The 25,785-nt window shown below is 29.2% G+C and overlaps 15 non-coding genes across 15 annotated transcripts; all 15 read left to right on the forward strand.

Annotated features, from left to right (window-relative positions):
* The first annotated feature begins 485 nt into the window (after positions 1 to 485).
* On the forward strand, positions 486 to 557 carry TRNAC-GCA (transfer RNA cysteine (anticodon GCA)). The gene has a single exon. It is a non-coding gene; the product is annotated as a tRNA-Cys (tRNA).
* A 435-nt stretch (positions 558 to 992) lies between these two features.
* TRNAC-GCA (transfer RNA cysteine (anticodon GCA)) lies at positions 993 to 1,064 on the forward strand. Its single transcript has one exon. It is a non-coding gene; the product is annotated as a tRNA-Cys (tRNA).
* A 939-nt stretch (positions 1,065 to 2,003) lies between these two features.
* On the forward strand, positions 2,004 to 2,075 carry TRNAC-GCA (transfer RNA cysteine (anticodon GCA)). Its single transcript has one exon. It is a non-coding gene; the product is annotated as a tRNA-Cys (tRNA).
* Positions 2,076 to 4,025: 1,950 nt separating this feature from the next.
* Positions 4,026 to 4,097, forward strand: TRNAC-GCA (transfer RNA cysteine (anticodon GCA)). The gene has a single exon. It is a non-coding gene; the product is annotated as a tRNA-Cys (tRNA).
* A 940-nt stretch (positions 4,098 to 5,037) lies between these two features.
* Positions 5,038 to 5,109, forward strand: TRNAC-GCA (transfer RNA cysteine (anticodon GCA)). Its single transcript has one exon. It is a non-coding gene; the product is annotated as a tRNA-Cys (tRNA).
* A 941-nt stretch (positions 5,110 to 6,050) lies between these two features.
* TRNAC-GCA (transfer RNA cysteine (anticodon GCA)) lies at positions 6,051 to 6,122 on the forward strand. The gene has a single exon. It is a non-coding gene; the product is annotated as a tRNA-Cys (tRNA).
* Positions 6,123 to 7,063: 941 nt separating this feature from the next.
* TRNAC-GCA (transfer RNA cysteine (anticodon GCA)) lies at positions 7,064 to 7,135 on the forward strand. Its single transcript has one exon. It is a non-coding gene; the product is annotated as a tRNA-Cys (tRNA).
* Positions 7,136 to 10,605: 3,470 nt separating this feature from the next.
* TRNAC-GCA (transfer RNA cysteine (anticodon GCA)) lies at positions 10,606 to 10,677 on the forward strand. Its single transcript has one exon. It is a non-coding gene; the product is annotated as a tRNA-Cys (tRNA).
* A 941-nt stretch (positions 10,678 to 11,618) lies between these two features.
* TRNAC-GCA (transfer RNA cysteine (anticodon GCA)) lies at positions 11,619 to 11,690 on the forward strand. Its single transcript has one exon. It is a non-coding gene; the product is annotated as a tRNA-Cys (tRNA).
* A 2,804-nt stretch (positions 11,691 to 14,494) lies between these two features.
* Positions 14,495 to 14,566, forward strand: TRNAC-GCA (transfer RNA cysteine (anticodon GCA)). The gene has a single exon. It is a non-coding gene; the product is annotated as a tRNA-Cys (tRNA).
* A 1,790-nt stretch (positions 14,567 to 16,356) lies between these two features.
* Positions 16,357 to 16,428, forward strand: TRNAC-GCA (transfer RNA cysteine (anticodon GCA)). The gene has a single exon. It is a non-coding gene; the product is annotated as a tRNA-Cys (tRNA).
* A 942-nt stretch (positions 16,429 to 17,370) lies between these two features.
* TRNAC-GCA (transfer RNA cysteine (anticodon GCA)) lies at positions 17,371 to 17,442 on the forward strand. Its single transcript has one exon. It is a non-coding gene; the product is annotated as a tRNA-Cys (tRNA).
* Positions 17,443 to 21,422: 3,980 nt separating this feature from the next.
* Positions 21,423 to 21,494, forward strand: TRNAC-GCA (transfer RNA cysteine (anticodon GCA)). Its single transcript has one exon. It is a non-coding gene; the product is annotated as a tRNA-Cys (tRNA).
* Positions 21,495 to 24,462: 2,968 nt separating this feature from the next.
* On the forward strand, positions 24,463 to 24,534 carry TRNAC-GCA (transfer RNA cysteine (anticodon GCA)). The gene has a single exon. It is a non-coding gene; the product is annotated as a tRNA-Cys (tRNA).
* A 943-nt stretch (positions 24,535 to 25,477) lies between these two features.
* On the forward strand, positions 25,478 to 25,549 carry TRNAC-GCA (transfer RNA cysteine (anticodon GCA)). Its single transcript has one exon. It is a non-coding gene; the product is annotated as a tRNA-Cys (tRNA).
* Positions 25,550 to 25,785: the final 236 nt, after the last annotated feature.

Here is a 25,785-nt window from a genome sequence, read left to right on the forward strand (position 1 = left end):
AGCATTTGACTGCAGATCAAGAGGTCCTTGGTTCAAATCCGAGTGCCCCCTGTAGTATGGTTTTCAAAAAAATGTAACAATTTTCACAACTTTCAATAATATCATTTAGACAGCTTATCCATATCAGGCTGAACTTAGCACAAGTTTTATTTAAACGTGACTTATGAAGTAAATTTGCTTTCTTTCTATAAAGTTTAAATAAGAAAACTAAGGAATAAAATGGAAAATTCTTTCTTTTAAATAGTGATTACAAAAATTATGTAAATCGTTTCATTGAATACATCGGACTCTCTAAAACAAAGAGTCATTCTGTGTAATAAAAATTCTTGAGTATTTTGTGTGCTTTATGCAATCATCAAAGTCTTTTTTGGAAAGACTAAAGCACATCATAGTAAAGGAAGTGCACCACAATGTAAAAGTTTCTAAAAATCTTCAAATTTTATGTATCAAAAACAAAAAAACATTATTTCTTTTATCATAATGTAGGGGGTATAGCTCAGTGGCAGAGCATTTGACTGCAAATCAAGAGGTCCTTGGCTCAAATCCAAGTACCCCCTGTAGTATGGTTTTCATAAAAATGTAACCTTTTTCACACCTTTCAATAATATCATTTAGACAGCTTATCCATATCAGGCTGAACTTAGCACAAGTTTTGTTTAAACGTGACTTATGAAGTAAATTTGCTTTCTTTCTATAAAGTTTAAGTAAGAAAATTAAGGAATAAAATGGAAAATTCTTTCTTTTAAATAGTGATTAAAAAATTTATGTAAATCGTTTCATTTAATACATCAGACTCTCTAAAACAGAGAGTCATTCTGTGTAATAAAAGTTCTTGAGTATTTTGTGTGATTTATGCAATCATCAAAGTCTTTTTTTGGAAAGACTAAAGCACATCAGAGTAAAGGAAGTGCACCACAATGTAAAAGTTTCTAAAAATCTTTAAATTTTATGTATCAAAAACAAAAAAACATTATTTCTTTTATTAATATGTAGGGGGTATAGCTCAGTGGCAGAGCATTTGACTGCAGATCAAGAGGTCCTTGGTTCAAATCCGAGTGCCCCCTGTAGTATGGTTTTCATAAAAATGTAACAATTTTCACACCTTTCAATAATATCATTTAGACAGCTTATCCATATCAGGCTGAACTTAGCACAAGTTTTGTTTAAACGTGACTTATGAAGTAAATTTGCTTTCTTTCTATAAAGTTTATATAAGAAAACTGAGGAATAAAATGGAAAATTCTTTCTTTTAAATAGTGATTAAAAAAATTATGTAAATCGTTTCATTTAATAAATCAGACTCTCTAAAACAAAGAGTCATTCTGTGTAATAAAATTTTTTGAGTATTTTGTGTGATTTATGCAATCATCAAAGTCTTTTTTTTGGAAAGACTAAAGCACATCAGAGTAAAGGAAGTGCACCACAATGTAAAAGTTTCTAAAAATCTTTAAATTTTATGTATCAAAAACAAAAAAACATTATTTCTCTTATTAATATGTAGGGGGTATAGCTCAGTGGCAGAGCTTTTGACTGCAGATCAAGAGGTCCTTGGCTCAAATCCAAGTGCCCCCTGTCGTATGGTTTTCATAAAAATGTAACATTTTTCACACCTTTCAATAATATCATTTAGACAGCTTATCCGTATCAGGCTGAACTTAGCACAAGTTTTGTTTAAACGTGACTTATGAAGTAAATTTGCTTTCTTTCTATAAAGTTTAAATAAGAAAATTAAGGAATAAAATAGAAAATTCTTTCTTTTAAATAGTGATTAAAAAAATTATGTAAATCGTTTCATTTAATACATCGGACTCTCTAAAACAAAGAGTCATTCTGTGTAATAAAAATTCTTGAGTATTTTTTGTGCTTTATGCAATCATCAAAGTCTTTTTTGGAAAGACTAAAGCACATCAGAGTAAAGGAAGTGCACCACAATGTAAAAAATTCTAAAAATCTTTAAATTTTATGTATCAAAAACAAAAAATATTCTTTTTTTTTAATATGTAGGGGGTATAGCTCAGTGGCAGAGCATTTGACTGCAGATCAAGAGGTCCTTGGTTCAAATCCGAGTGCCCCCTGTAGTATGGTTTTCATAAAAATGTAACGATTTTCACACCTTTGAACAATATCATTTAGACAGCTTATCCATATCAGGCTGAACTTTGCACACGTTTTATTTAAACGTGACTTATGAAGTAAATTTGCTTTCTTCTATAAAGTTTAAATAAGAAAATTAAGGAATAAAATGGAAAATTCTTTCTTTTAAATAGTGATTAAAAAAATTATGTAAATCGTTTCATTTAATACATCGGACTCTCTAAAACAAAGAGTCATTCTGTGTAATAAAAATTCTTGAGTATTTTGTGTGCTTTATGCAATCATCAAAGTCTTTTTTGGAAAGACTAAAGCACATCAGAGTAAAGGAAGTGCACCACAATGTAAAAGTTTCTAAAAATCTTCAAATTTTATGTATCAAAAAGAAAAAAACATTATTTCTTTTATTAATATGTAGGGGGTATAGCTCAGTGGCAGAGCATTTGACTGCAGATCAAGAGGTCCTTGGCTCAAATCCAAGTGCCCCCTGTAGTATGGTTTTCATAAAAATGTAACCTTTTTCACACCTTTCAATAATATCATTTAGACAGCTTATCCATATCAGGCTGAACTTAGCACAAGTTTTGTTTAAACGTGACTTATGAAGTAAATTTGCTTTCTTTCTATAAAGTTTAAATAAGAAAATTAAGGAATAAAATGGAAAATTCTTTCTTTAAATAGTGATTAAAAAATTATGTAAATCGTTTCATTTAATACATCGGACTCTCTAAAACAAAGAGTCATTCTGTGTAATAAAAATTCTTGAGTATTTTGTGTGATTTATGCAATCATCAAAGTCTTTTTTTTGGAAAGACTAAAGCATATCAGAGTAAAGGAAGTGCACCACAATGTAAAAGTTTCTAAAAATCTTTAAATTTTATGTATCAAAAACAAAAAATATTATTTCTTTTATTAATATGTAGGGGGTATAGTGCAGTGGCAGAGCATTTGACTGCAGATCAAGAGGTCCTTGGTTCAAATCCGAGTGCCCCGTGTAGTATGGTCTTCATAAAAATAGAACAATTTTCACACCTTTCAATAATATCATTTAGACAGCTGATCCATATCAGGCTGAACTTAGCACAAATTTTATTTAAACGTGACTTATGAAGTAAATTTGCTTTCTTTCTTTAAAGTTTAAATAAGAAAATTAAGGAATAAAATGGAAAATTCTTTCTTTTAAATAGTGATTAAAAAAAATTATGTAAATCGTTTCATTTAATACATCGGACTGTCTAAAACAAAGAGTCATTCTGTGTAATAAAATTTCTTGAGTATTTTGTGTGCTTTATGCAATCATCAAAGTCTTTTTTGGAAAGACTAAAGCACATCAGAGTAAAGGAAGTGCACCACAATGTAAAAGTTTCTAATAATCTTTAAATGTTATGTATCAAAAACAAAAAACCATTATTTCTTTTATTAATATGTTGGGGGTATAGCTCAGTGGCAGAGCATTTGACTGCAGATCAAGAGGTCCTTGGCTCAAATCCAAGTGCCCCCTGTAGTATGGTTTTCATAAAAATGTAACCTTTTTCACACCTTTCAATAATATCATTTAGACAGCTTATCCATATCAGGCTGAACTTAGCACAAGTTTTGTTTAAACGTGACTTATGAAGTAAATTTGCTTTCTTTCTATAAAGTTTAAATAAGAAAATTAGGAATAAAATGGAAAATTCTTTCTTTTAAATAGTGATTAAAAAAATTATGTAAATCGTTTCATTTAATATATCGGACTCTCTAAAACAAAGAGTCATTCTGTGTAATAAAAATTCTTGAGTATTTTGTGTTATTTATGCAATCATCAAAGTCTTTTTTTTGGAAAGACTAAAGCATATCAGAGTAAAGGAAGTGCACCACAATGTAAAAGTTTCTAAAAATCTTTAAATTTTATGTATCAAAAACAAAAAATATTATTTCTTTTACTAATATGTAGGGGTATAGCTCAGTGGCAGAGCATTTGACTGCAGATCAAGAGGTCCTTGGTTCAAATCCGAGTGCCCCCTGTAGTATGATCTTCATAAAAATAGAACAATTTTCACACCTTTCAATAATATCATTTAGACAGCTTATCCATATCAGGCTGAACTTAGCACAAGTTTTATTTAAACGTGACTTATGAAGTAAATTTGCTTTCTTTCTTTAAAGTTTAAATAAGAAAATTAAGGAATAAAATGGAAAATTCTTTCTTTTAAATAGTGATTAAAAAAATTATGTAAATCGTTTCATTTAATACATTGGACTCTCTAAAACAAAGAGTCATTCTGTGTAATAAAAATTCTTGAGTATTTTGTGTGCTTTATGCAATCATCAAAGTCTTTTTTGGAAAGACTAAAGCACATCATAGTAAAGGAAGTGCACCACAATGTAAAAGTTATTAATAATCTTTAAATTTTATGTATCAAAAATAAAAAACCATTATTTCTTTTATTAATATGTAGGGGGTATAGCTCAGTGGCAGAGCATTTGACTGCAGATCAAGAGGTCCTTGGCTCAAATCCAAGTGCCCCCTGTAGTATGGTTTTCATAAAAATGTAACAATTTTCACACCTTTCAATATTATCATTTAGACAGCTTATCCATATCAGGCTGAACTTAGCACAAGTTTTGTTTAAACGTGACTTATGAAGTAAATTTGCTTTCTTTCTATAAAGTTTAAATAAGAAAATTAAGGAATAAAATGGAAAATTCTTTCTTTTAAATAGTGATTAAAAAAATTATGTAAATCGTTTCATTTAATACATCGGACTCTCTAAAACAAAGAGTCATTCTGTGTAATAAAAATTCTTGAGTATTTTGTGTGCTTTATGCAATCATCAAAGTCTTTTTTGGAAAGACTAAAGCACATCAGAGTAAAGGAAGTGCACCACAATGTAAAAGTTTCTAAAAATCTTCAAATTTTATGTATCAAAAACAAAAAAACATTATTTCTTTTATTAATATGTAGGGGGTATAGCTCAGTGGCAGAGCACTTGACTGCAGATCAAGAGGTCCTTGGTTCAAATCCGAGTGCCCCCTGTAGTATGGTTTTCATAAAAATGTAACAATTTTCACACCTTTGAACAATATCATTTAGACAGCTTATCCATATCAGGCTGAACTTAGCACAAGTTTTATTTAAACGTGACTTATGAAGTAAATTTGCTTTCTTCTATAAAGTTTAAATAAGAAAATTAAGGAATAAAATGGAAAATTCTTTCTTTTAAATAGTGATTAAAAAAATTATGTAAATCGTTTCATTTAATACATTGGACTCTCTAAAACAAAGAGTCATTCTGTGTAATAAAAATTCTTGAGTATTTTGTGTGCTTTATGCAATCATCAAAGTCTTTTTTGGAAAGACTAAAGCACATCATAGTAAAGGAAGTGCACCACAATGTAAAATTTTCTAAAAATCTTGAAATTTTATGTATCAAAAAGAAAAAAACATTATTTCTTTTATTAATACGTAGGGGGTATAGCTCAGTGGCAGAGCATTTGACTGCAGATCAAGAGGTCCTTGGCTCAAATCCAAGTGCCCCCTGTAGTATGGTTTTCATAAAAATGTAACCTTTTTCACACCTTTCAATAATATCATTTAGACAGCTTATCCATATCAGGCTGAACTTAGCACAAGTTTTGTTTAAACGTGACTTATGAAGTAAATTTGCTTTCTTTCTATAAAGTTTAAATAAGAAAATTAAGGAATACAATGGAAAATTCTTTCTTTTAAATAGTGATTAAAAAAATTATGTAAATCGTTTCATTTAATACATCGGACTCTCTAAAACAAAGAGTCATTCTGTGTAATAAAAATTCTTGAGTATTTTGTGTGATTTATGCAATCATCAAAGTCTTTTTTTTGGAAAGACTAAAGCACATCAGAGTAAAGGAAGTGCACCACAATGTAAAAGTTTCTAAAAATCTTTAAATTTTATGTATCAAAAACAAAAAAACATTATTTCTTTTATTAATATGTAGGGGGTATAGCTCAGTGGCAGAGCATTTGACTGCAGATCAAGAGGTCCTTGGTTCAAATCCAAGTGCCCCCTGTAGTATGGTTTTCATAAAAATGTAACAATTTTCACACCTTTCAATAATATCATTTATACAGCTTATCCATATCAGGCTGAACTTAGCACAAGTTTTATTTAAACGTGACTTATGAAGTAAGTTTGCTTTCTTCTATAAAGTTTAAATAAGAAAATTAAGGAATAAAATGGAAAATTCTTTCTTTTAAATAGTGATTAAAAAAATTATGTAAATCGTTTCATTTAATACATCGGACTCTCTAAAACAAAGAGTCATTCTGTGTAATAAAAATTCTTGAGAATTTTGTGTGCTTTATGCAATCATCAAAGTCTTTTTTGGAAAGACTAAAGCACATCAGAGTAAAGGAAGTGCACCACAATGTAAAAGTTTCTAAAAATCTTCAAATTTTATGTATCAAAAAGAAAAAAACATTATTTCTTTTATTAATACGTAGGGGGTATAGCTCAGTGGCAGAGCATTTGACTGCAGATCAAGAGGTCCTTGGCTCAAATCCAAGTGCCCCCTGTAGTATGGTTTTCATAAAAATGTAACCTTTTTCACACCTTTCAATAATATCATTTAGACAGCTTATCCATATCAGGCTGAACTTAGCACAAGTTTTGTTTAAACGTGACTTATGAAGTAAATTTGCTTTCTTTCTATAAAGTTTAAATAAGAAAATTAAGGAATAAAATGGAAAATTCTTTCTTTTAAATAGTGATTAAAAAAATTATGTAAATCATTTCATTTAATACATCGGAATCTCTAACACAAAGAGTCATTCTGTGTAATAAAAATTCTTGAGTATTTTGTGTGATTTATGCAATCATCACAGTCTTTTTTTTGGAAAGACTAAAGCACATCAGAGTAAAGGAAGTGCACCACAATGTAAAAGTTTCTAAAAATCTTTAAATTTTATGTATCAAAAACAAAAAAACATTATTTCTTTTATTACTATGTAGGGGGTATAGCTCAGTGGCAGAGCATTTGACTGCAGATCAAGAGGTCCTTGGTTCAAATCCGAGTGCCCCCTGTAGTATGGTTTTCATAAAAATGTAACAATTTTCACACCTTTCAATAATATCATTTAGACAGCTTATCCATATCAGGCTGAACTTAGCACAAGTTTTATTTAAACGTGACTTATGAAGTAAATTTGCTTTCTTTCTATAAAGTTTAAATAAGAAAATTAAGGAATAAAATGGAAAATTCTTTCTTTTAAATAGTGATTAAAAAAATTATGTACATCGTTTCATTTAATACATCGGACTCTCTAAAACAAAGATTCATTCTGTGTAATAAAAATTCTTGAGTATTTTGTGTGCTTTATGCAATCATCAAAGTCTTTTTTGGAAAGACTAAAGCACATCAGAGTAAAGGAAGTGCACCACAATGTAAAAGTTTCTAAAAATCTTCAAATTTTATGTATCAAAAACAAACAAATATTATTTCTTTTATTAATATGTAGGGGGTATAGCTCAGTGGCAGAGCATTTGACTGCAGATCAAGAGGTCCTTGGCTCAAATCCAAGTGCCCCCTGTAGTATGGTTTTCATAAAAATGTAACCTTTTTCACACCTTTCAATAATATCATTTAGACAGCTTATCCATATCAGGCTGAACTTTGCACAAGTTTTGTTTAAACGTGACTTATGAAGTAAATTTGCTTTCTTTCTATAAAGTTTAAATAAGAAAATTAAGGAATAAAATGGAAAATTCTTTCTTTTAAATAGTGATTAAAAAAATCATGTAAATCGTTTCATTTAATACATCGGACTCTCTAAAACAAACAGTCATTCTGTGTAATAAAAATTCTTGAGTATTTTGTGTGCTTTATGCAATCATCAAAGTCTTTTTTGGAAAGACTAAAGCACATCAGAGTAAAGGAAGTACACCACAATGTAAAAGTTTCTAATAATCTTTAAATTTTATGTATCAAAAACAAAAAAACATTATTTCTTTCATTAATATGTAGGGGGTATAGCTCAGTGGCAGAGCATTTGACTGCAGATCAAGAGGTCCTTGGCTCAAATCCAAGTGCCCCCTGTAGTATGGTTTTCATAAAAATGTAACAATTTTCACACCTTTGAACAATATCATTTAGACAGCTTATCCATATCAGGCTGAACTTAGCACACGTTTTATTTAAACGTGACTTATGAAGTAAATTTGCTTTCTTCTATAAAGTTTAAATAAGAAAATTAAGGAATAAAATGGAAAATTCTTTCTTTTAAATAGTGATTAAAAAAATTATGTAAATCGTTTCATTTAATACATCGGACTCTCTAAAACAAAGAGTCATTCTGTGTAATAAAAATTCTTGAGTATTTTGTGTGCTTTATGCAATCATCAAAGTCTTTTTTGGAAAGACTAAAGCACATCAGAGTAAAGGAAGTGCACCACAATGTAAAAGTTTCTAAAAATCTTCAAATTTTATGTATCAAAAAGAAAAAAACATTATTTCTTTTATTAATATGTAGGGAGTATAGCTCAGTGGCAGAGCATTTGACTGCAGATCAAGAGGTCCTTGGCTCAAATCCAAGTGCCCCCTGTAGTATGGTTTTCATAAAAATGTAACCTTTTTCACACCTTTCAATAATATCATTTAGACAGCTTATCCATATCAGGCTGAACTTAGCACAAGTTTTGTTTAAACGTGACTTATGAAGTAAATTTGCTTTCTTTCTATAAAGTTTAAATAAGAAAATTAAGGAATAAAATGGAAAATTCTTTCTTTAAATAGTGATTAAAAAATTATGTAAATCGTTTCATTTAATACATCGGACTCTCTAAAACAAAGAGTCATTTTGTGTAATAAAAATTCTTGAGTATTTTGTGTGATTTATGCAATCATCAAAGTCTTTTTTTTGGAAAGACTAAAGCATATCAGAGTAAAGGAAGTGCACCACAATGTAAAAGTTTCTAAAAATCTTTAAATTTTATGTATCAAAAACAAAAAATATTATTTCTTTTATTAATATGTAGGGGGTATAGTGCAGTGGCAGAGCATTTGACTGCAGATCAAGAGGTCCTTAGTTCAAATCCGAGTGCCCCGTGTAGTATGGTCTTCATAAAAATAGAACAATTTTCACACCTTTCAATAATATCATTTAGACAGCTGATCCATATCAGGCTGAACTTAGCACAAATTTTATTTAAACGTGACTTATGAAGTAAATTTGCTTTCTTTCTTTAAAGTTTAAATAAGAAAATTAAGGAATAAAATGGAAAATTCTTTCTTTTAAATAGTGATTAAAAAAAATTATGTAAATCGTTTCATTTAATACATCGGACTGTCTAAAACAAAGAGTCATTCTGTGTAATAAAATTTCTTGAGTATTTTGTGTGCTTTATGCAATCATCAAAGTCTTTTTTGGAAAGACTAAAGCACATCAGAGTAAAGGAAGTGCACCACAATGTAAAAGTTTCTAATAATCTTTAAATGTTATGTATCAAAAACAAAAAACCATTATTTCTTTTATTAATATGTAGGGGGTATAGCTCAGTGGCAGAGCATTTGACTGCAGATCAAGAGGTCTTTGGCTCAAATCCAAGTGCCCCCTGTAGTATGGTTTTCATAAAAATGTAACCTTTTTCACACCTTTCAATAATATCATTTAGACAGCTTATCCATATCAGGCTGAACTTAGCACAAGTTTTATTTAAACGTGACTTATGAAGTAAATTTGCTTTCTTTCTTTAAAGTTTAAATAAGAAAATTAAGGAATAAAATGGAAAATTCTTTCTTTTAAATAGTGATTAAAAAAATTATGTAAATCGTTTCATTTAATACATCGGACTCTCTAAAACAAAGAGTCATTCTGTGTAATAAAAATTCTTGAGTATTTTGTGTGCTTTATGCAATCATCAAAGTCTTTTTTGGAAAGACTAAAGCACATCATAGTAAAGGAAGTGCACCACAATGTAAAAGTTTTTAATAATCTTTAAATTTTATGTATCAAAAACAAAAAACCATTATTTCTTTTATTAATATGTAGGGGGTATAGCTCAGTGGCAGAGCATTTGACTGCAGATCAAGAGGTCCTTGGCTCAAATCCAAGTGCCCCCTGTAGTATGGTTTTCATAAAAATGTAACAATTTTCACACCTTTCAATATTATCATTTAGACAGCTTATCCATATCAGGCTGAACTTAGCACAAGTTTTGTTTAAACGTGACTTATGAAGTAAATTTGCTTTCTTTCTATAAAGTTTAAATAAGAAAATTAAGGAATAAAATGGAAAATTCTTTCTTTTAAATAGTGATTAAAAAAATTATGTAAATCGTTTCATTTAATACATCGGACTCTCTAAAACAAAGAGTCATTCTGTGTAATAAAAATTCTTGAGTATTTTGTGTGCTTTATGCAATCATCAAAGTCTTTTTTGGAAAGACTAAAAGCACATCAGAGTAAAGGAAGTGCACCACAATGTAAAAGTTTCTAAAAATCTTCAAATTTTATGTATCAAAAACAAAAAAACATTATTTCTTTTATTAATATGTAGGGGGTATAGCTCAGTGGCAGAGCACTTGACTGCAGATCAAGAGGTCCTTGGTTCAAATCCGAGTGCCCCCTGTAGTATGGTTTTCATAAAAATGTAACAATTTTCACACCTTTGAACAATATCATTTAGACAGCTTATCCATATCAGGCTGAACTTAGCACAAGTTTTATTTAAACGTGACTTATGAAGTAAATTTGCTTTCTTCTATAAAGTTTAAATAAGAAAATTAAGGAATAAAATGGAAAATTCTTTCTTTTAAATAGTGATTAAAAAAATTATGTAAATCGTTTCATTTAATACATTGGACTCTCTAAAACAAAGAGTCATTCTGTGTAATAAAAATTCTTGAGTATTTTGTGTGCTTTATGCAATCATCAAAGTCTTTTTTGGAAAGACTAAAGCACATCATAGTAAAGGAAGTGCACCACAATGTAAAATTTTCTAAAAATCTTGAAATTTTATGTATCAAAAAGAAAAAAACATTATTTCTTTTATTAATATGTAGGGGGTATAGCTCAGTGGCAGAGCATTTGACTGCAGATCAAGAGGTCCTTGGCTCAAATCCAAGTGCCCCCTGTAGTATGGTTTTCATAAAAATGTAACCTTTTTCACACCTTTCAATAATATCATTTAGACAGCTTATCCATATCAGGCTGAACTTAGCACAAGTTTTGTTTAAACGTGACTTATGAAGTAAATTTGCTTTCTTTCTATAAAGTTTAAATAAGAAAATTAAGGAATACAATGGAAAATTCTTTCTTTTAAATAGTGATTAAAAAAATTATGTAAATCGTTTCATTTAATACATCGGACTCTCTAAAACAAAGAGTCATTCTGTGTAATAAAAATTCTTGAGTATTTTGTGTGATTTATGCAATCATCAAAGTCTTTTTTTTGGAAAGACTAAAGCACATCAGAGTAAAGGAAGTGCACCACAATGTAAAAGTTTCTAAAAATCTTTAAATTTTATGTATCAAAAACAAAAAAACATTATTTCTTTTATTAATATGTAGGGGGTGTAGCTCAGTGGCAGAGCATTTGACTGCAGATCAAGAGGTCCTTGGTTCAAATCCGAGTGCCCCCTGTAGTATGGTTTTCATAAAAATGTAACAATTTTCACACCTTTCAATAATATCATTTATACAGCTTATCCATATCAGGCTGAACTTAGCACAAGTTTTATTTAAACGTGACTTATGAAGTAAGTTTGCTTTCTTCTATAAAGTTTAAATAAGAAAATTAAGGAATAAAATGGAAAATTCTTTCTTTTAAATAGTGATTAAAAAAATTATGTAAATCGTTTCATTTAATACATCGGACTCTCTAAAACAAAGAGTCATTCTGTGTAATAAAAATTCTTGAGAATTTTGTGTGCTTTATGCAATCATCAAAGTCTTTTTTGGAAAGACTAAAGCACATCAGAGTAAAGGAAGTGCACCACAATGTAAAAGTTTCTAAAAATCTTCAAATTTTATGTATCAAAAAGAAAAAAACATTATTTCTTTTATTAATATGTAGGGGGTATAGCTCAGTGGCAGAGCATTTGACTGCAGATCAAGAGGTCCTTGGCTCAAATCCAAGTGCCCCCTGTAGTATGGTTTTCATAAAAATGTAACCTTTTTCACACCTTTCAATAATATCATTTAGACAGCTTATCCATATCAGGCTGAACTTAGCACAAGTTTTGTTTAAACGTGACTTATGAAGTAAATTTGCTTTCTTTCTATAAAGTTTAAATAAGAAAATTAAGGAATAAAATGGAAAATTCTTTCTTTTAAATAGTGATTAAAAAAATTATGTAAATCATTTCATTTAATACATCGGAATCTCTAACACAAAGAGTCATTCTGTGTAATAAAAATTCTTGAGTATTTTGTGTGATTTATGCAATCATCACAGTCTTTTTTTTGGAAAGACTAAAGCACATCAGAGTAAAGGAAGTGCACCACAATGTAAAAGTTTCTAAAAATCTTTAAATTTTATGTATCAAAAACAAAAAAACATTATTTCTTTTATTACTATGTAGGGGGTATAGCTCAGTGGCAGAGCATTTGACTGCAGATCAAGAGGTCCTTGGTTCAAATACGAGTGCCCCCTGTAGTATGGTTTTCATAAAAATGTAACAATTTTCACACCTTTCAATAATATCATTTAGACAGCTTATCCATATCAGGCTGAACTTAGCACAAGTTTTATTTAAACGTGACTTATGAAGTAAATTTGCTTTCTTTCTATAAAGTTTAAATAAGAAAATTAAGGAATAAAATGGAAAATTCTTTATTTTAAATAGTGATTAAAAAAATTATGTACATCGTTTCATTTAATACATCGGACTCTCTAAAACAAAGAGTCATTCTGTGTAATAAAAATTCTTGAGTATTTTGTGTGCTTTATGCAATCATCAAAGTCTTTTTTTGGAAAGACTAAAGCACATCAGAGTAAAGGAAGTGCACCACAATGTAAAAGTTTCTAAAAATCTTCAAATTTTATGTATCAAAAACAAACAAATATTATTTCTTTTATTAATATGTAGGGGGTATAGCTCAGTGGCAGAGCATTTGACTGCACATCAAGAGGTCCTTGGCTCAAATCCAAGTGCCCCCTGTAGTATGGTTTTCATAAAAATGTAACCTTTTTCACACCTTTCAATAATATCATTTAGACAGCTTATCCATATCAGGCTGAACTTTGCACAAGTTTTGTTTAAACGTGACTTATGAAGTAAATTTGCTTTCTTTCTATAAAGTTTAAATAAGAAAATTAAGGAATAAAATGGAAAATTCTTTCTTTTAAATAGTGATTAAAAAAATCATGTAAATCGTTTCATTTAATACATCGGACTCTCTAAAACAAACAGTCATTCTGTGTAATAAAAAGTCTTGAGTATTTTGTGTGATTTATGCAATCATCAAAGTCTTTTTTTTGGAAAGACTAAAGCACATCAGAGTAAAGGAAGTGCACCACAATGTAAAAGTTTCTAAAAATCTTTAAATTTTATGTATCAAAAACAAAAAACCATTATTTCTTTTATTAATATGTAGGGGGTATAGTTCAGTGGCAGAGCATTTTTCTGCAGATCAAGAGGTCCTTGGTTCAAATCCAAGTGCCCCCTGTAGTATGGTTTTCATAAAAATGTAACAATTTTCACACCTTTTAATAATATCATTTAGACAGCTTATCCATATCAGGCTGAACTTAGCACACGTTTTATTTAAACGTGACTTATGAAGTAAATTTGCTTTCTTTCTATAAAGTTTAAATAAGAAAATTAAGGAATAAAATGGAAAATTCTTTCTTTTAAATAGTGATTAAAAAAATAATGTAAATTGTTTCATTTAATACATCGGACTCTCTAAAACAAAGAGTCATTCTGTGTAATAAAAATTCTTGAGTATTTTGTGTGCTTTATGCAATCATCAAAGTCTTTTTTGGAAAGACTAAAGCACATCAGAGTAAAGGAAGTGCACCACAATGTAAAAGTTTCTAAAAATCTTCAAATTTTATGTATCAAAAACAAAAAAACATTATTTCTTTTATTAATATGTAGGGGGTATAGCTCAGTGGCAGAGCATTTGACTGCAGATCAAGAGGTCCTTGGCTCAAATCCAAGTGCCCCCCTGTAGTATGGTTTTCATAAAAATGTAACCTTTTTCACACCTTTCAATAATATCATTTATACAGCTTATCTATATCAGGCTGACAAAGAGTCATTCTGTGTAATAAAAATTCTTGAGTATTATGTGTGCTTTATGCAATCATCAAAGTCTTTTTTGGAAAGACTAAAGCACATCAGAGTAAAGGAAGTGCACCACAATGTAAAAGTTTCTAAAAATCTTCAAATTTTATGTATCAAAAACAAAAAAACATTATTTCTTTAACGAATATGTAGGGGGTATAGCTCAGTGGCAGAGCATTTGACTGCAGATCAAGAGGTCCTTGGCTCAAATCCAAGTGCCCCCAGTAGTATGGTTTTCATAAAATTGTAACCTTTTTCACACCTTTTAATAATATCATTTAGACAGCTTATCCATATCAGGCTGAACTTAGCACAAGTTTTGTTTAAACGTGACTTATGAAGTAAATTTGCTTTCTTTCTATAAAGTTTAAATAAGAAAATTAAGGAATAAAATGGAAAATTCTTTCTTTTAAATAGTGATTAAAAAAATTATGTAAATCGTTTCATTTAATACATCGGACTCTAAAACAAAGAGTCATTCTGTGTAATAAAAATTCTTGAGTATTTTGTGTGATTTATGCAATCATCAAAGTCTTTTTTTTTAAAAGACTAAAGCACATCAGAGTAAAAGAAGTGCACCACAATGTAAAAGTTTCTAAAAATCTTTAAATTGTATGTATCAAAAACAAAAAAACATTATTTCTTTTATTAATATGTAGGGGGTATAGCTCAGTGGCAGAGCATTTGACTGCAGATCAAGAGGTCCTTGGCTCAAATCCAAGTGCCCCCTGTAGTATGGTTTTCATAAAAATGTAACAATTTTCACACCTTTCAATATTATCATTTAGACAGCTTATCCATATCAGGCTGAACTTAGCACAAGTTTTGTTTAAACGTGACTTATGATGTAAATTTGCTTTCTTTCTATAAAGTTTAAATAAGAAAATTAAGGAATAAAATGGAAAATTCTTTCTTTTAAATAGTGATTAAAAAAATTATGTAAATCGTTTCATTTAATACATCGGACTCTCTAAAACAAAGAGTCATTCTGTGTAATAAAAATTCTTGAGTATTTTGTGTGATTTATGCAATCATCAAAGTCTTTTTTTTGGAAAGACTAAAGCACATCAGAGTAAAGGAAGTGCACCACAATGTAAAAGTTTCTAAAAATCTTTAAATTTTATGTATCAAAAACAAAAAAACATTATTTCTTTTATTAATATGTAGGGGGTATAGCTCAGTGGCAGAGCATTTTTCTGCAGATCAAGAGGTCCTTGGTTCAAATCCAAGTGCCCCCTGTAGTATGGTTTTCATAAAAATGTAACAATTTTCACACCTTTTAATAATATCATTTAGACAGCTTATCCATATCAGGCTGAAATTAGCACACGTTTTATTTAAACGTGACTTATGAAGTAAATTTGCTTTCTTTCTATAAAGTTTAAATAAGAAAATTAAGGAATAAAATGGAAAATTCTTTCTTTTAAATAGTGATTAAAAAAATAATGTAAATCGTTTCATTTAATACATCGGACTCTCTAAAACAAAGAGTCATTCTGTGTAATAAAAATTCTTGAGTATTTTGTGTGCTTTATGCAATCATCAAAGTCTTTTTTGGAAAGACTAAAGCACATCAGAGTAAAGGAAGTGCACCACAATGTAAAAGTTTCTAAAAATCTTCAAATTTTATGTATCAAAAACAAAAAAACATTATTTCTTTTATTAATATGTAGGGGCTATAGCTCAGTGGCAGATCATTTGACTGCAGATCAAGCGGTCCTTGGCTCAAATCCAAGTGCCCCCCTGTAGTATGGTTTTCATAAAAATGTAACCTTTTTCACACCTTTCAATAATATCATTTATACAGCTTTTCCATATCAGGCTGACAAAGAGTCATTCTGTGTAATAAAAATTCTTGAGTATTTTGTGTGCTTTATGCAATCATCAAAGTCTTTTTTGGAAAGACTAAAGCACATCAGAGTAAAGGAAGTGCACCACAATGTAAAAGTTTCTAAAAATCTTCAAATTTTATGTATCAAAAACAAAAAAACATTATTTCTTTAACTAATATGTAGGGGGTATAGCTCAGTGGCAGAGCATTTGACTGCAGATCAAGAGGTCCTTGGCTCAAATCCAAGTGCCCCCGGTAGTATGGTTTTCATAAAATTGTAACCTTTTTCACACCTTTTAATAATATCATTTAGACAACTTATCCATATCAGGCTGAACTTAGCACAAGTTTTGTTTAAACGTGACTTATGAAGTAAATTTGCTTTCTTTCTATAAAGTTTAAATAAGAAAATTAAGGAATAAAATTGAAAATTCTTTCTTTTAAATAGTGATTAAAAAAATTATGTAAATCGTTTCATTTAATACATCGGACTCTAAAACAAAGAGTCATTCTGTGTAATAAAAATTCTTGAGTATTTTGTGTGATTTATGCAATCATCAAAGTCTTTTTTTTGAAAAGACTAAAGCACATCAGAGTAAAAGAAGTGCACCACAATGTAAAAGTTTCTAAAAATCTTTAAATTGTATGTATCAAAAACAAAAAAACATTATTTCTTTTATTAATATGTAGGGGGTATAGCTCAGTGGCAGAGCATTTGACTGCAGATCAAGAGGTCCTTGGCTCAAATCCAAGTGCCCCCTGTAGTATGGTTTTCATAAAAATGTAACAATTTTCACACCTTTCAATATTATCATTTAGACAGCTTATCCATATCAGGCTGAACTTAGCACAAGTTTTGTTTAAACGTGACTTATGATGTAAATTTGCTTTCTTTCTATAAAGTTTAAATAAGAAAATTAAGGAATAAAATGGAAAATTCTTTCTTTTAAATAGTGATTAAAAAAATTATGTAAATCGTTTCATTTAATACATCGGACTCTCTAAAACAAAGAGTCATTCTGTGTAATAAAAATTCTTGAGTATTTTGTGTGATTTATGCAATCATCAAAGTCTTTTTTTTGGAAAGAGTAAAGCACATCAGAGTAAAAGAAGTGCACCACAATGTAAAAGTTTCTAAAAATCTTTAAATTTTATGTATCAAAAACAAAAAAACATTTTTTCTTTTATTTATATGTAGGGGGTATAGCTCAGTGGCAGAGCATTTGACTGCAGATCAAGAGGTCTTTGGTTCAAATCCGAGTGCCCCCTGTAGTATGGTTTTCATAAAAATGTAACAATTTTCACACCTTTCAATATTATCATTTAGACAGCTTATCCATATCAGGCTGAACTTAGCACAAGTTTTGTTTAAACGTGACTTATGAAGTAAATTTGCTTTCTTTCTATAAAGTTTAAATAAGAAAATTAAGGAATAAAATGGAAAATTCTTTCTTTTAAATAGTGATTAAAAAAATTATGTAAATCGTTTCATTTAATACATCAGACTCTCTAAAACAAAGAGTCATTCTGTGTAATAAAAATTCTTGAGTATTTTGTGTGATTTATGCAATCATCAAAGTCTTTTTTTTGGAAAGACTAAAGCACATCAGAGTAAAGGAAGTGCACCACAATGTAAAAGTTTCTAAAAATCTTTAAATTTTATGTATCAAAAACAAAAAAACATTATTTCTTTTATTAATATGTAGGGGGTATAGCTCAGTGGCAGAGCATTTGTCTGCAGATCAAGATGTCCTTGGTTCAAATCCAAGTGCCCCCTGTAGTATGGTTTTCATAAAAATGTAACAATTTTCACACCTTTCAATAATATCATTTAGACAGCTTATCCATATCAGGCTGAACTTAGCACAAGTTTTATTTAAACGTGACTTATGAAGTAAATTTTCTTTCTTTCTATAAAGTTTAAATAAGAAAATTAAGGAATAAAATGGAAAATTCTTTCTTTTAAATAGTGATTAAAAAAATAATGTAATTCGTTTCATTTAATACATCGGACTCTCTAAAACAAAGAGTCATTCTGTGTAATAAAAATTCTTGAGTATTTTGTGTGCTTTATGCAATCATCAAAGTCTTTTTTGGAAAGACTAAAGCACATCAGAGTAAAGGAAGTGCACCACAATGTAAAAGTTTCTAAAAATCTTTAAATTTTATGTATCAAAAACAAAAAAACATTATTTCTTTCATTAATATGTAGGGGGTATAGCTCAGTAGCAGAGCATTTGACTGCAGATCAAGAGGTCCTTGGCTCAAATCCAAGTGCCCCCTGTAGTATGGTTTTCATAAAAATGTAACCTTTTTCACACCATTCAATAATATCATTTAGACAGCTTATCCATATCAGGCTGAACTTAGCACAACTTTTATTTAAACGTGACTTATGAAGTAAATTTGCTTTCTTTCTATAAAGTTTAAATAAGAAAATTAAGGAATAAAATGGAAAATTCTTTCTTTTAAATAGTGATTAAAAAAATTATGTAAATCGTTTCATTTAATACATCGGACTCTCTAAAACAAAGAGTCATTCTGTGTAATAAAAATTCTTGAGTATTTTGTGTGCTTTATGCAATCATCAAAGTCTTTTTGGAAAGACTAAAGCACATCAGAGTAAAGGAAGTGCACCACAATGTAAAAGTTTCTAAAAATCTTCAAATTTTATATATCAAAAACAAAAAAACATTATTTCTTTTATTAATACGTAGGGGGTATAGCTCAGTGGCAGAGCATTTGACTGCAGATCAAGAGGTCCTTGGCTCAAATCCAAGTGCCCTCTGTAGTATGGTTTTCATAAAAATGTAACCTATTTCACACCTTTCAATAATATCATTTAGACAGCTTATCCATATCAGGCTGAACTTAGCACAAGTTTTGTTTAAACGTGACTTATGAAGTAAATTTGCTTTCTTTCTATAAAGTTTAAATAAGAAAATTAAGGAATAAAATGGAAAATTCTTTCTTTTAAATAGTGATTAAAAGAATTATGTAAATCATTTCATTTAATACATCGGACTCTCTAAAACAAAAAGTCATTCTGTGTAATAAAAATTCTTGAGTATTTTATGTGATTTATGCAATCATCCAAGTCTTTTTTTTTGAAAGACTAAAGCACATCAGAGTAAAGGAAGTGCACCACAATGTAAAAGTTTCTAAAAATCTTCAAATTTTATATATCAAAAACAAAAAAACATTATTTCTTTTATTAATATGTAGGGGGTATAGCTCAGTGGCAGAGCATTTGACTGCAGATCAAGAGGTCCTTGGCTCAAATCCAAGTGCCCTCTGTAGTATGGTTTTCATAAAAATGTAACCTATTTCACACCTTTCAATAATATCATTTAGACAGCTTATCCATATCAGGCTGAACTTAGCACAAGTTTTGTTTAAACTTGACTTATGAAGTAAATTTGCTTTCTTTCTATAAAGTTTAAATAAGAAAATTAAGGAATAAAATGGAAAATTCTTTCTTTTAAATAGTGATTAAAAAAATTTTGTAAATCATTTCATTTAATACATCGGACTCTCTAAAACAAAGAGTCATTCTGTGTAATAAAAATTCTTGAGTATTTTGAGTGATTTATGCAATCATCAAAGTCTTTTTTTTGGAAAGACTAAAGCACATCAGAGTAAAGGAAGTGCACCACAATGTAAAAATTTCTAAAAATCTTCAAATTTTATGTATCAAAAACAAAAAAACATTATTTCTTTTATTAATATGTAGGGGGTATAGCTCAGTGGCAGAGCATTTGACTGCAGATCAAGAGGTCCTTGGCTCAAATCCAAGTGCCCCCTGTAGTATGGTTTTCATAAAAATGTAACCTTTTTCACACCTTTCAATAATATCATTTAGACAGCGTATCCATATCAGGCTGAACTTAGCACAAGTTTTGTTTAAACGTGACTTATGAAGTAAATTTGCTTTCTTTCTATAAAGTTTAAATAAGAAAATTAAGGAATAAAATGGAAAATTCTTTCTTTTAAATAGTGATTAAAAAAATTATGTAAATCGTTTCATTTAATACATCGGACTCTCTAAAACAAAGAGTCATTCTGTGTAATAAAAATTCTTGAGTATTTTGTGTGCTTTATGCAATCATCAAAGTCTTTTTTTGAAAGACTAAAGCACATCAGAGTAAAGGAAATGCACCACAATGTAAAAGTTTCTAAAAATCTTCAAATTTTATGTATCAAAAACAAAAAAACATTATTTGTTTTATTAATATGTAGGGGGTATAGCTCAGTGGCAGAGCATTTGACTGCAGATCAAGAGGTCCTTGGCTCAAATCCAAGTGCCCCCTGTAGTATGGTTTTCATAAAAATGTAACCTTTTTCACACCTTTCAATAATATCATTTAGACAGCTTATCCATATCAGGCTGAACTTAGCACAACTTTTATTTAAACGTGACTTATGAAGTAAATTTGCTTTCTTTCTATAAAGTTTAAATAAGAAAATTAAGGAATAAAATGGAAAATTCTTTCTTTTAAATAGTGATTAAAAAAATTATGTAAATCGTTTCATTTAATACATCGGACTCTCTAAAACAAAGAGTCATTCTGTGTATTAAAAATTCTTGAGTATTTTGTGTGCTTTATGCAATCATCAAAGTCTTTTTGGAAAGACTAAAGCACATCAGAGTAAAGGAAGTGCACCACAATGTAAAAGTTTCTAAAAATCTTCAAATTTTATATATCAAAAACAAAAAAACATTATTTCTTTTATTAATATGTAGGGGGTATAGCTCAGTGGCAGAGCATTTGACTGCAGATCAAGAGGTCCTTGGCTCAAATCCAAGTGCCCCCTGTAGTATGGTTTTCATAAAAATGTAACCTTTTTCACACCTTTCAATAATATCATTTAGACAGCGTATCCATATCAGGCTGAACTTAGCACAAGTTTTGTTTAAACGTGACTTATGAAGTAAATTTGCTTTCTTTCTATAAAGTTTAAATAAGAAAATTAAGGAATAAAATGGAAAATTCTTTCTTTTAAATAGTGATTAAAAAAATTATGTAAATCGTTTCATTTAATACATCGGACTCTCTAAAACAAAGAGTCATTCTGTGTAATAAAAATTCTTGAGTATTTTGTGTGCTTTATGCAATCATCAAAGTCTTTTTTGGAAAGACTAAAGCACATCAGAGTAAAGGAAGTGCACCACAATGTAAAAGTTTCTAAAAATCTTCAAATTTTATGTATCAAAAACAAAAAAACATTATTTCTTTTATTAATATGTAGGGGGTATAGCTCAGTGGCAGAGCATTTGACTGCAGATCAAGAGGTCCTTGGCTCAAATCCAAGTGCCCCCGGTAGTATGGTTTTCATAAAAATGTAACCTTTTTCACACCTTTCAATAATATCATTTAGACAGCTTATCCATATCAGGCTGAACTTAGCACAAGTTTTGTTTAAACGTGACTTATGAATTAAATTTGCTTTCATTCTATAAAGTTTAAATAAGAAAATTAAGGAATAAAATGGAAAATTCTTTCTTTTAAATAGTGATTAAAAAAATTATGTAAATCGTTTTATTAAATACATCGGACTCTCTAAAACAAAGAGTCATTCTGTGTAATAAAAATTCTTGAGTATTTTGTGTGATATATGCAATAATCAAAGTCTTTTTTTTGGAAAGACTAAAGCACATCAGAGTAAAGGAAGTGCACCACAATGTAAAAGTTTCTAAAAATCTTCAAATTTTATGTATCAAAAACAAAAAACATTATTTGTTTTATTAATATGTAGGGGGTATACTTCAGTGGCAGAGCATTTAACTGCAGATCAAGAGGTCCTTGGCTCAAATCCAAGTGCCCCCTGTAGTATGGTTTTCATAAAAATGTAACCTTTTTCACACCTTTCAATAATATCATTTAGACAGCTTATCCATATCAGGCTGAACTTAGCACAAGTTTTGTTTAAACGTGACTTATGAAGTAAATTTGCTTTCTTTCTATAAAGTTTAAATAAGAAAATTAAGGAATAAAATGGAAAATTCTTTCTTTTAAATAGTGATTAAAAAAATTATGTAAATCGTTTAATTTAATACATCGGACTCTCTAAAACAAAAAGAGTCATTCTGTGTAATAAAAATTCTTGAGTATTTTGTGTGCTTTATGCAATCATCAAAGTCTTTTTTGGAAAGACTAAAGCACATCAGAGTAAAGGAAGTGCACCACAATGTAAAAGTTTCTAAAAATCTTCAAATTTTATGTATCAAAAACAAAAAACATTATTTTTTTTATTAATATGTAGGGGGTATAGTTCAGTGGCAGAGCATTTGACTGCAGATCAAGAGGTCCTTGACTCAAATCCAAGTGCCCCCTGTAGTATGGTTTTCATAAAAATGTAACCTTTTTCACACCTTTCAATAATATCATTAAGACAGCTTATCCATATCAGGCTGAACTTAGCACAAGTTTTGTTTAAACGTGACTTATGAAGTAAATTTGCTTTCTTTCTATAAAGTTTAAATAAGAAAATTAAGGAATAAAATGGAAAATTCTTTCTTTTAAATAGTGATTAAAAAAATTATGTAAATCGTTTCATTTAATACATCGGACTCTCTAAAACAAAAAGAGTCATTCTGTGTAATAAAAATTCTTGAGTATTTTGTGTGCTTTATGCAATCATCAAACTCTTTTTTGGAAAGACTAAAACACATCAGAGTAAAGGAAGTGCACCACAATGTAAAAGTTTCTAAAAATCTTCAAATTTTATGTATCAAAAACAAACAAATATTATTTCTTTTATTAATATGTAGAGGGTATAGCTCAGTGGCAGAGCATTTGACTGCAGATCAAGAGGTCCTTGGCTCAAATCCAAGTGCCCCCTGTAGTATGGTTTTCATAAAAATGTAACCTTTTTCACACCTTTCAATAATATCATTTAGACAGCTTATCCATATCAGGCTGAACTTAGCACAAGTTTTGTTTAAACGTGACTTATAAAGTAAATTTGCTTTCTTTCTACAAAGTTTAAATAAGAAAATTAAGGAATAAAATGGAAAATTCTTTCTTTTAAATAGTGATTAAAAAATTATGTAAATCGTTTCATTTAATTTATCGGACTCTCTAAAACAAAGAGTCATTCTGTGTAATAAAAATTCTTGAGTATTTTGTGTGCTTTATGCAATCATCAAAGTCTTTTTTGGAAAGACTAAAGCACATCAGAGTAAAGGAAGTGCACCACAATGTAAAAGTTTCTAAAAATCTTCAAATTTTATGTATCAAAAACAAAAAAACATTATTTCTTTTATTAATATGTGGGGGTATAGCTCAGTGGCAGAGCATTTGACTGCAGATCAAGAGGTCCTTGGCTCAAATCCAAGTGCCCGCTGTAGTATGGTTTTCATAAAAATGTAACCTTTTTCACACCTTTCAATAATATCATTTAGACAGCTTATCCATATCAGGCTGAACTTAGCACAAGTTTTGTTTAAACGTGACTTATGAAGTAAATTTGCTTTCTTTCTATAACGTTTAAATAAGAAAATTAAGGAATAAAATGGAAAATTCTTTCTTTTAAATAGTGATTAAAAAAATTATGTAAATCGTTTTATTAAATACATCGGACTCTCTAAAACAAAGAGTCATTCTGTGTAATAAAAATTCTTAAGTATTTTGTGTGATTTATGCAATAATCAAAGTCTTTTTTTTGGAAAGACTAAAGCACATCAGAGTAAAGGAAGTGCACCACAATGTAAAAGTTTCTAAAAATCTTCAAATTTTATGTATCAAAAACAAAAAAACATTATTTGTTTTATTAATATGTAGGGGGTGTAGCTCAGTGGCAGAGCATTTGACTGCAGATCAAGAGGTCCTTGGCTCAAAGTCAAGTGCCCCCTGTAGTATGGTTTTCATAAAAATGTAACCTTTTTCACACCTTTCAATAATATCATTTAGACAGCTTATCCATATCAGGCTGAACTTAGCACAAGTTTTGTTTAAACGTGACTTATGAAGTAAATTTGCTTTCTTTCTATAAAGTTTAAATAAGAAAATTAAGGAATAAAATGGAAAATTCTTTCTTTTAAATAGTGATTAAAAAAATTATGTAAATCGTTTTATTAAATACATCGGACTCTCTAAAACAAAGAGTCATTCTGTGTAATAAAAATTCTTGAGTATTTTGTGTGCTTTATGCAATCATCAAAGTCTTTTTTGGAAAGACTAAAGCACATCAGAGTAAAGGAAGTGCACCACAATGTAAAAGTTTCTAAAAATCTTCAAATTTTATGTATCAAAAACAAAAAAACATTATTTCTTTTATTAATATGTAGGGGGTATAGCTCAGTGGCAGAGCATTTGACTGCAGATCAAGAGGTCCTTGGTTCAAATCCGAGTGCCCCCTGTAGTATGGTTTTCATAAAAATGTAACAATTTTCACACCTTTCAATAATATCATTTAGACAGCTTATCCATATAAGGCTGAACTTAGCACAACTTTTATTTAAACGTGACTTATAAAGTAAATTTGCTTTCTTTCTACAAAGTTTAAATAAGAAAATTAAGGAATAAAATGGAAAATTCTTTCTTTTAAATAGTGATTAAAAAAATTATGTAAATCGTTTCATTTAATACATCGGACTCTCTAAAACAAAGAGTCATTCTGTGTAATAAAAATTCTTGAGTATTTTGTGTGATTTATGCAATAATCAAAGTCTTTTTTTGGAAAGACTAAAGCACATCAGAGTAAAGGAAGTGCACCACAATGTAAAAGTTTCTAAAAATCTTCAAATTTTATATATCAAAAACAAAAAAACATTATTTGTTTTATTTATATGTAGGGGGTATAGCTCAGTGGCAGAGCATTTGACTGCAGATCAAGAGGTCATTGGCTCAAATCCGAGTGCCCCCTGTAGTATGGTTTTAATAAAAATGTAACCTTTTTCACACCTTTCAATAATATCATTTAGACAGCTTATCCATATCAGGCTGAACTTAGCACAAGTTTTGTTTAAACGTGACTTATGAAGTAAATTTGCTTTCTTTCTATGAAGTTTAAATAAGAAAATTAAGGAATAAAATGGAAAATTCTTTCTTTTAAATAGTGATTAAAAAAATTATGTAAATCGTTTCATTTAATACATCGGACTCTCTAAAACAAAAAGAGTCATTCTGTGTAATAAAAATTCTTGAGTATTTTGTGTGCTTTATGCAATCATCAAAGTCTTTTTTGGAAAGACTAAAGCACATCAGAGTAAAGGAAGTGCACCACAATGTAAAAGTTTCTAAAAATCTTTAAATTTTATGTATCAAAAACAAAAAAACATTATTTATTTTATTAATATGTAGGGGGTATAGCTCAGTGGCAGAGCATTTGACTGCAGATCAAGAGGTCCTTGGTTCAAATCTGAGTGCCCCCTGTAGTATGGTTTTCATAAAAATGTAACAATTTTCACACCTTTCAATAATATCATTTTGACAGCTTATCCATATCAGGCTGAACTTAGCACAAGTTTTATTTAAACGTGACTTATGAAGTAAATTTGCTTTCTTTCTATAAAGTTTAAATAAGAAAATTAACTAATAAAAGGGAAAATTCTTTCTTTTAAATAGTGATTAAAAAAATTATGTAAATCGTTTCATTTAATACATCGGA

This window comes from Anomaloglossus baeobatrachus, chromosome 1, assembly GCF_048569485.1.
Source record: "Anomaloglossus baeobatrachus isolate aAnoBae1 chromosome 1, aAnoBae1.hap1, whole genome shotgun sequence".
Classification (NCBI taxonomy): Eukaryota; Metazoa; Chordata; class Amphibia; order Anura; family Aromobatidae; genus Anomaloglossus; species Anomaloglossus baeobatrachus.